Source organism: Erithacus rubecula, assembly GCF_903797595.1.
Source record: "Erithacus rubecula genome assembly, chromosome: 4".
Taxonomy (NCBI): Eukaryota; Metazoa; Chordata; class Aves; order Passeriformes; family Muscicapidae; genus Erithacus; species Erithacus rubecula.
Genome location: NC_136686.1, coordinates 47,537,360 through 47,546,624, shown reverse-complemented (window position 1 = coordinate 47,546,624; position 9,265 = coordinate 47,537,360). Strand labels below are relative to the sequence as shown.

General features: G+C 43.3%; 1 protein-coding gene across 1 annotated transcript in view; it reads left to right on the top strand.

Annotated features, from left to right (window-relative positions):
• Nucleotides 1–996: 996 nt before the first annotated feature.
• The window catches only part of FAM3C (FAM3 metabolism regulating signaling molecule C), a 29,828-nt gene continuing 21,559 nt past the window's right edge, over nucleotides 997–9,265 (top strand). Inside the window, exon 1 of the mRNA XM_079303074.1 lies at nucleotides 997–1,143. The gene's annotated coding sequence lies outside the window, so the exon portion shown is untranslated. The remainder of the gene's footprint in view (nucleotides 1,144–9,265) is intronic.

Sequence of the window (9,265 nt, the reverse complement as noted above, 5' to 3'; positions counted from 1 at the left end):
TTTGTCCCCTGCTAAGAGAAGTGCCACACTGATTTTGTAAAAATGCTCTCTTGCTGGTTTGACAATAGTGGAATTTACAAAGTCTGGAGCTCTGCTTCCCCAGCACTTTCCATACCTACCCCAGCAATAGTCCAGCTGAGTTAGGCTGCTGGAAATCCTTCACAAAATAAAATGCTGTTCCCAAATGCCCCTAACTCCCTACCTACCCCACATGGTGGGACTAGAGGAAAATCAGTGGGAAAAAAAAAAAAAAAAGACCTTTTCTTCTTATGCGATAACACAGATCACAGATTGCTTCTGTCCTGCTGATGATATTGTTTTTGAAAGAAAAAGGTTGGGCTTCATTTTAAGCAGAAAATGCGGTAACAGAAGATAACTTCTGGTGTGCTTGGGTAGTAAAAAAAAAAAAAAACCAAAAAAAACCCCCCAAAAAACAAAAGTGTGTAAAATACGAGAGAAAACAAGCAGAAAAAAAAACCTGGGTGTCCAAGCCTTCCCCGGCCGGGCACCAGGCTGACGGTGAGACACGCCTGGCACGCTCTGCCAGAGGCGCACCCGCGCAGCGCCGCGCATTCCCTGCACGGCAGTGCGCATCTCCCCGCGCATCCCCGCGCATTCCCTGCACAGGCAGCGCGCATCCCCCGCGCATTCCCTGCACAGGCAGCGCGCATTCCCCGCGCATTCCCTGCACGGCAGTGCGCATCCCCGCGCATCTCCCCGCGCATTCCCTGCACGGCAGTGCGCATCCCCGCGCATCTCCCCGCGCATTCCCTGCACAGGCAGCGCGCATCCCCCGCGCATTCCCTGCACGGCAGTGCGCATCCCCGCGCATCTCCCCGCGCATTCCCTGCGCAGGCAGCGCGCATCCCCGCGCATCTCCCCGCGCATTCCCTGCACGGCAGTGCGCGTCCCCGCGCATTCCCCCGCGCAGCCCCGCGGTCCCGGGCGGGCGGGCGGGGCGCGGGGCGGGGCGGGGCGGAGCGGGCCCGGTCCGCCACCGGCAGGGGGCGGGTGCGCCCTCCGCGCCTTCCTCTGGCTGCGCGGCGGCGGCGGCTCCGCTCGGTTCCTGCTCGGGCCGGGGCAGCCTTCGCGGCGCGGCCGCCGAGGGGACGCTGCGCGACCGGTCCGCGCCCTCCGGCCCCGGTGAGTGCTCGCGATCGCCGCGGGGCTGCGCGGCCCCCGCCCGGCATCCCGCCGCCCGGGCGCGCATCGCTCTCCCCAGCGCGATGGGGGCAGCCGCTGGCTGCCAGCCCCAGCCCCAGCCCCAGCCCCAGCCCCGCTGCCGGCTTCCCCCGGCCGTGCCCCTCTCCGGGCCGCCCGGCCCTTCCCCCGTCCCTCCCGGCCCGGGAAGGGCGGGCTGGGCCGGGGCGGCGGGCCGGAGCCGGGCGGGGCGCTGGGGGGTGTCCGTCCCGCTCTCTCCTCGGCGGCCCGGCCCGGCTCGGCCCGGCCCGGCCCGGCCCGGCTCGGGGGCACGGAGCGAGGCCGGAGCCGCGGCGGTGCCCGAGGAGGAGCAGGAGGCGGCGGGTGGCCGCGGTCGGGCCGGCAGGACGCCCCGGTCCGGGGAAATGAGCGGAACGCGGGCAGCGTGGCAGCCCCTTCCTGCTGGAACACACTCAGCTCGGTGCGGGTGTTCCTCGGCTTTCTCTGTGCAGACCGGGTCGCCGACGCTGTTGCCTCGTAGGTTGTAGGGCTCAGCTCTTGTTTAACTAAAACGCTAAATGCATCTTTGCAGAGAGCAGCCGTGAACTCGTAAGGAAGTTAAATGTCTGTTTGCAGAGAGATGCTTCTCGAAGCATCCTATGTGCATTTGGTTACTGGCCTCCGACTTGCTGAAGTTGGAAAACATACAGAATGTTTTTTTTTTTTTTTTTTCTCCCTCTTAGGTAAATGCTACCAAATGTTAAGTCACGTGTTTGGCAGAGCCACTCACCTGATTTGTTTAGCTTCCCATTTTATCACATTTAAACCGGTTAAACGTCAAGGTAACAGCTCCAGACTTGGGTGAAGGTCTTTGCATATACCAGGTATTTTAAATATTCTTCACGGCCTGTTATGCTCACAGACTTGGGGCCCATGGTGGCTCTTTGCTGATGAACTCAGCTGACTGTTCCTCTCTTTTAACAAGGTATTTTTTTAATACTAACTGGGGAGTTATTTAGAAAAAGTATCAAAACCACAAACCCACACCAGCAATGGCTATTTAATGACTGTCATGTTGTTTGGTTTTTTTTATAGCTTTTGAAACTTCTCAAGGCATGAGTATCTTCATTAGCACATTTTTCCCCTTAGGGTTTCTTTTAAGTATGAAGAAATCTTGTTTAACCATTGATTTGCATAGTTGTTTGTGTGGCAAAACAGGTTGTGTGACTTGCTTTAAGCCTGCAGGTAGGCTCTTCACAAGCTAATAGCTTGCCATCCTCATGTAATAGCATCTAATCACTTCAGGATGGAGGCAGCACCTGCTTCTTGTAGGCGTTGCTTCCATCCCTTTGCAAAAGTCCTGACCACTTCACCCAGTAAGAGTGCCGAATAAACAGATAATAATAGTTGCTTCTCCCAACCACAGGTTCCTGCCCAGCCTCTCTAAGCAGCCTGAGTGCTTCAGGGTATAAAATAGTTTGGGTTAGAAGGGCTCTTAAAGACAATCTATTTCCAGCCCCCCTGCTATGGCCAGGGCACCTTCCTTTAGACCAGGTTGCTTAAAGGGGATGGATTGCCTGCCACCTCTCTGGCAAACCTGTGTCAGTGTCTGATCATCATCCCAACAGCAACCTGTGAGGCACACTGCTCTAATCCTGTGGACACTGGGCCACTGACTGCAACTCTTGGAGTGCAACCATCCAGTGGCCACCAACTTTGGAAAATTAATATTAAAGAAGTGAATTACTGAATGTTTAGTTTTCAGCTTTTTGGGGAAAATACTAACGTGCAGGAAACAGATTTTTAAATTTTTTTAAATAAAATCATAAGATGGATTGATACTGTGCAAAAATACCTTTCTACTTACAGGTTATATTGCAGCCTGAAGATTAGGTGTCCGTAAAATGAATCCACAGCAGACACAGAGAAGCTGTTCTTGAAGATTTAAATTGATCAAAGAGAATTTCTTATTCAAATAGAACTTAGTTTCTGGTTTTTAAACTTGTGGCTCCAGTGGAGTTAGGGGATTGACCTGTGAGTGTAATGGCTGCAGGTCTTTCTAGTTAGATCAGTAATCAGTATGTCCATTAGATAAGTCATATGTATGTTTAGTTCTGAGTTCTTCACTGAAATTTGCTGAGACTGTGTAGGGCTTGAGGAATAATTATTATAAAGCTCCATGTTCTACCTGCCAGTGTCCAGCTGCATTAACCCCGTGACAATTGTTTTGCTGTCAGCAATACTGGAATTATTGTAATTGTTTTCAGTTTGGAAGAAGCTGTCTGAGAAGTCCTGCATTGATCTGAAACCAAGATTGTACATAAATTCTCAGAAAAAATGTCATTTGCATTAGTGTCAGGAGTCTGATAATCTTGCAGTGAGATCATGGCATAGTAAGCAAAGCTAGCAGCCCAATGCTGCTGCACTTTGCCTCTAAACACTCTTGAAAGTTGTCCTCCAATCTGTTATAAGCTATAGTCTCTTTTACTACATTGTTTCCTTAGTGAGCAAAATCATATGAGCTGGAACAGCCTGGCATGTGAGCTCACCTATCTCCTCAATTTTTATGCATTTTAATATGCTTCCTGATATGTGTCTGAGGTCTCGTGGCATGAAGACATGATAGAAGGGTAATGAGGAAGTAACTAAACTGGTATTGCTGCTTGAAATCTCATTTCATAGTATTTCTTAGATTAAGCATCTGCAGTCTATAGATAGGTGCTCCTGGATTCCTGCATCATCATCTAAAATTCTGTGTCTAACCATGAATCCAAGCATAGCCTCCTCATACTTTTGTTAAGGGTATATTTATCCTGAGAGGACTTTAGGCATTTTTTTGTTAAAATAAATAGGTTATTATTTTTTTGAGTAATTTGTAACTAATTCCACTCTGGTTTTTTTTTCCATGTACCTGCTTCTTGGTGTTATCCACAAATTTAAAAATCTTATCCTTCATTATTCATTGATGTTTATAATAAGCAATGGATGACTATATTAAATGGTATTTCACCCAAGGTTCCTGAAATTCAATCACACTGAAGTTTTCACAGGGCATTAACAATAGTTACTCTTTTGGAATTTTTCAACTATTTTTGCTCCCCATATACAGTACTGTATTTTTATAATACAAAAAATAGTTTTTGTATCTTAATGTGCACAATGAGCTGCACTGTAGCATTTTCCAGCCTTGGCCTCATATGTCCTCAGTGCCAAGAGACAGAGGAACAGTCTTTGAGAAGAGAGGAGAAACTTTATAAGACTCTCAGGATAGAGGGAGCTGCTGGAGTAAATTTTGCCCTGCATTTCATGTGACTATTGAGTCAGTACTAGTGGCAGAAAGCACAATATGTTTATATGTACAAACATGTGCTAGTTCTCATCACAGTCCAGTTAAAATCTTAACATGGAAATACATGACACTCTCCTCTCTATTCATAAAACTTTCTTTCTTGTGACTGGCTGGCTTCCCTTCTCCCACCCTCTCTCCAAGTGTCTTCTGTCTGAGAAGAAAGTAACCATCTCCTAGTAGCAAAGGTTTATTTTCTTTTTATTTTGATCTGTTTTGGTATCACCAGTTAGTTGAGTCACTGTTTCACAAATGTTTAAGCTGGTGTTTGTTAGTATGGCTGATGCTAGAAAACTGCTGACCTGTTCCCAGACACTTGCACTTTCCAGGAGAGGTGGCTGATGGAACTGCCACGGCTGCCTGTGTGCTTGCTGGTCAGCTGAATATCAGTGACACTGAATGGCTTTGGAACTGCACTGGAGTTGATTCAGACAGAGGTTCATTAAAGGAGTTCTCGTAAGAATTAGATAATTTCTCTTAAAACAGCATGATGCAGAGGGCATTGCATTGGTAGCTGTTAGAGTATCAGTGGTTGCATACCAGCACATCAGTGGTGTATATCAGCCTATCTCTGTGCATAGAGTCTCAGTGGTAAGGTCACTGATATAAGCACCTTTCTGTCACTGAGGGATGCCATTCCTCAAAGGAGTTTATATGTTCCCAATGTGAAAAATTTCTACATAGTTAATGACATACAGTGAATTGTTATGCAGCATAATTTTAGATTTCCCCACTCATGATGATGCTTAGATTATATATATATATATATATAGATTATATATATATATATCAAAGGATAGAAAATATGTATTGGATTTAAGTTAGTGGGTGTATACCAGTTGTTAACTAAATATTATGTAAATATATAATATATAAAAAGAACACATTGTCCCTAGAATTTTTTTTTTCTGTGAAATTATTCCTCACAGATATGGCTTATGGTTTTGGTAGTGGTTGCTGTAAGATTATACCAAGCCAAGATGTAGGTTGTAGATCTTTTTTCTGATATCTTCATGCTTAGAAACCTAGAAACTACAGGTTTTTGGGCTATTTTGTGTGTCTTCAGTAGGAAGAAGTGAGTCACTCTAGCGCTGTTAAGAATCACATCACTGACTGACTTCCTCTCCATCTTCAAGCATCTTTAACCTCATCACTCACAAAAGATGGCCTGTCTAGTGCTAATATGGACCAGCACTGACTTGCCTGCACTGCAGGAACACTTTGGTTCTGGGTGCCTCATGCACATGAGTGATCAAGCACCAGCAGCAGTCCCATATTTGCAGTGTGATCCTGTAGGCATAGCATGAACCTTCTGTGTGCTGAGCCTGCTGCTGCCCTTCTTCCCAGAGCTGATGTGCAGCACTGCCTCTGCTGGGTGCTCTGCTCAGCCAGTGACATGCTCTTTTAATCCTGCAGAGCCAAAACCTGTCCAAATGCTTCCTCACATGGGAGATAAGTAGATGAAAAAGGGCTGTGCAGTGGAGCATGGATTTCAGTGTCCCTTAGAACAAGAGGAACTAGAGATGCCAATAATGCTGTGAGCAATGACTGTCACTGTTCTTTCCCAGTTTCCTGATGAGATGATTGTGCTACCGAGCAAAGGTTAAAATTCCTCTCCAACATGCAGCCTCAGATCATGCTGAGCTTTTGTTAAAGAAACTTAAATGCTTGGTGGGTACAACAGATTGGGTTTTATTGTATGGAAATGTCCCTTGTTATTATTAGTGGTCTTAATCCTCTCTGCCTTGCAAAGTATATACAAACTCCATGTTTGTAGTCCTGGGATGAGGTTAGTGTGGCGGTCTGTGCAGTAAATTAATCTCATTCAAAGGATGATCATCTCATTCTTATACTTTAAAGCTACTGTCTAGAGTCTTATTGTGGTTGGAGAGAAGTGTGGAGGAGCTGATCAGTTTTCCTGAAATAAACCTGGAACTGTAAAGGAAGTATTTGTAATGCTCCTTTCCTCTTCTTGCTTGATAAATTTATGTAAAATGGGCCTCTGTGTGAAATGATGTTCCATAACCATACCATCAAGTCAATTTATGTGGTGGTCATATGTGGTTTTATCAAGTTCTCAGTACATGAGAGACATGGAGCTCCTGGAGCAGGTCCAGCAGTGATGGTTAAGGCATGGAGTGCCTTTCTTTCAAGGAAAGGCTGAGAGAATTGGGCCTGTTCAGCCTTGAGAAGATGACTGAGAGGGGACCTCATCACTCACTGTCTGTCAGTATCTGAAGGAAGGGGTCAAGAGGATGGAGCCAGGCTCTGCTGGTGGGGCTGAGCAGTAGGACAAGAGGCAATGGGCAGAAACTGATGCATGGGGAGTTCCAACTTAATAGAGTTCTTCTGAGGAAGAACTTCTTTACTGACAGTGACCATGCACTGGAACAGGTTGCACAGGGCAGTTGTGGAGTCCCCTTCCCTGGAGATATTCAAGAACTCTATAGCAAGGCAGAATAATATTGCTTGATAGTGATGCAATATTCTAGTAAGAGGCTTGGTGTTTTTATTGATGTAAATGTTCTTGTGTATTTGAAACACCTGCTAGATTCTGGTAACACCTTAAAGTGAGAACTGGTAATCTCACAGATTAGTGTGTTGTAAAGTTTTATTTACTTCCTGTTGTGGAAAAACTGGACAGGCTTTGCTGTCTTATGAGATCAAGGTCCTAATTTGTTTCTTAGGAATATTACAGAAAATAAGTAATTAGTTTTGAACTTTTGAACAGTTGGTAATTACAGCAGTGTTTCAGTTATAAAATAGTTCGAGGTACCTCATTGTCTTAAATCTTTATTATGAGATTTATGTAGTTTGCTGTGATGAAGTGGGGAAGTAGGTGAATAAAGTTCAGCGATTTGTCCTTGATTGTTTTATCTATCTGAACTTCAATATGTGATATTATCCAACCCTATGAAACACAGAGCTAAGATTCTCTTCATTAGGTATGTCAGCAGAAATGGTATAATTTACTTTATCACATATAAATAGTGTGGGGTTTAGAGATCATAGATCACATTCTTAACTATATGGAATTTTTGTAATAGTAAATTTTTGTAATAATTGAGAAGAGTCTTTGAAGTATGGATTGGGTGCTTATAGGACAAAAAATATTTTTTGTTGTTGATGGGTTATGTTGCTTTTGTTTTCCTTGGAATGGTTTGGTTTTGTTGTTTTAATTGAAGGAATGTGGGTTGAGTTTCGGTCTCTTTGGGAAGAAAGAATGCCTCAGTACTTTTATCTCAGCTTCTCAGGATTCAGAAGAATTTTTCAGTGTTTGAGACTGGCTAGTTTGTGTGTTGCCTAAGGTGAAAGTACTGGCTTGATGCCACTAGCAAAAGCTTGCATGGTTAGTGATTTGACATGTCATTTGGGAAGCGTTTGTTTTGCACATCAAGTTTCAAAACACTCCAGCATAATCCTGCTTCTCATGTGCATTTCCTTTCCTAAAAGTGAAACCACAGAATGGGAGTCACAATACAGGACATGCAACATGTCATAGCTGGATTATCTATTTCTAACTTTGGAATAAGCTGGAGTTTCATTTCCTACATTTATCTACATTCATTTGTTGTAGATATAATTTGATAGAAGTAAAATAAAATACAAGCAAACACTTTGGATCTGATTCAGTTGTCTGGAATACCAAGATGAATCCTGATATGCATATGGAAGAACATGATTCTTATAAGAATTCTCATTTTTATAAGAAATTCATAATTTTACTCTGTGGTACTATTTATCACAAAAGAGAAAATAAAATATGTATTCCTGAGTCTCTAATTTTTTCTGTGTGGACAAACCTTTTCCCTATGTGGAGTTCTGCCAGAACCTCAAAGAATTTGTATGGATTTAGGAGTGCTGCCTGTAGAGTGCAACTACTTTGGTCATAGCTTGTGTTTGCAAAAGACACAAAGGGTGCATGATTATACAACTGAGTTATACTATTTACTATTTCAAAGATATAATTCTTTTCCATGTGTGTCCTTTACTAATTTCAAATTAAATTAATTTTGTAAACATATTGGAAAAACTATTCATAGCCTAGCAGAAAAGTAAGCAGTCATCTGGATAAAAAAATGCCTCCTGCATTTAAATAAAAGAGTCTTGGATGATTTTGGATGTCTCAGCTGTTTTGTCCATAGCATATAATTCAGGTTGGCACAACCACTGGTTTAAAACCAGAAATCACATAAGAATAGCTAATGCTGTCCTTGACAAATCTAATTCACTGTGTAATATTGAGGGGGGAAAAAAAACCAACCAAACACTGCTCTGAACTGCTTGAATACAACACACTGAAATATCTTATCAGCAGAGGCTGGATTAAACACAATATTGTTTCATTGATTATATTTTACCAGGCATGAATAGCTAGTTGTTGGTTTTTTGGTTGTTTTTTGTTTTTTGGTTGTTTTTTTGTAGAATTTTTTGCTGTTCTCTGACAGGAGTAAAATGTATCTGCTAATCATTAAGGAATGTAGTTTGTGCTAAAAAGGGAAAATAAACCCAAAACAACAAAAGATAATATCCTAATCTGCTAAAGTCTTGGAAATAAAAAAAAAAAAAAAAAGAAAAAAAAAAGCTCAAGTGTTTTGTTTTTGTTTGGTTGTTTTTTTGGTTTTTTTTTCTTTTTTATGGAGGGGTTGGTTTTTTTTGGTTGGTGGGTTGGGTTTTTTTGGTGCCAAGTAATTTTGAATGCTTGTTTAACTGCAGTGTAATGTATGCTATTCATACAAAACCAGGTATAGCATTATTTGACCTTGCTGGAAAGTATAC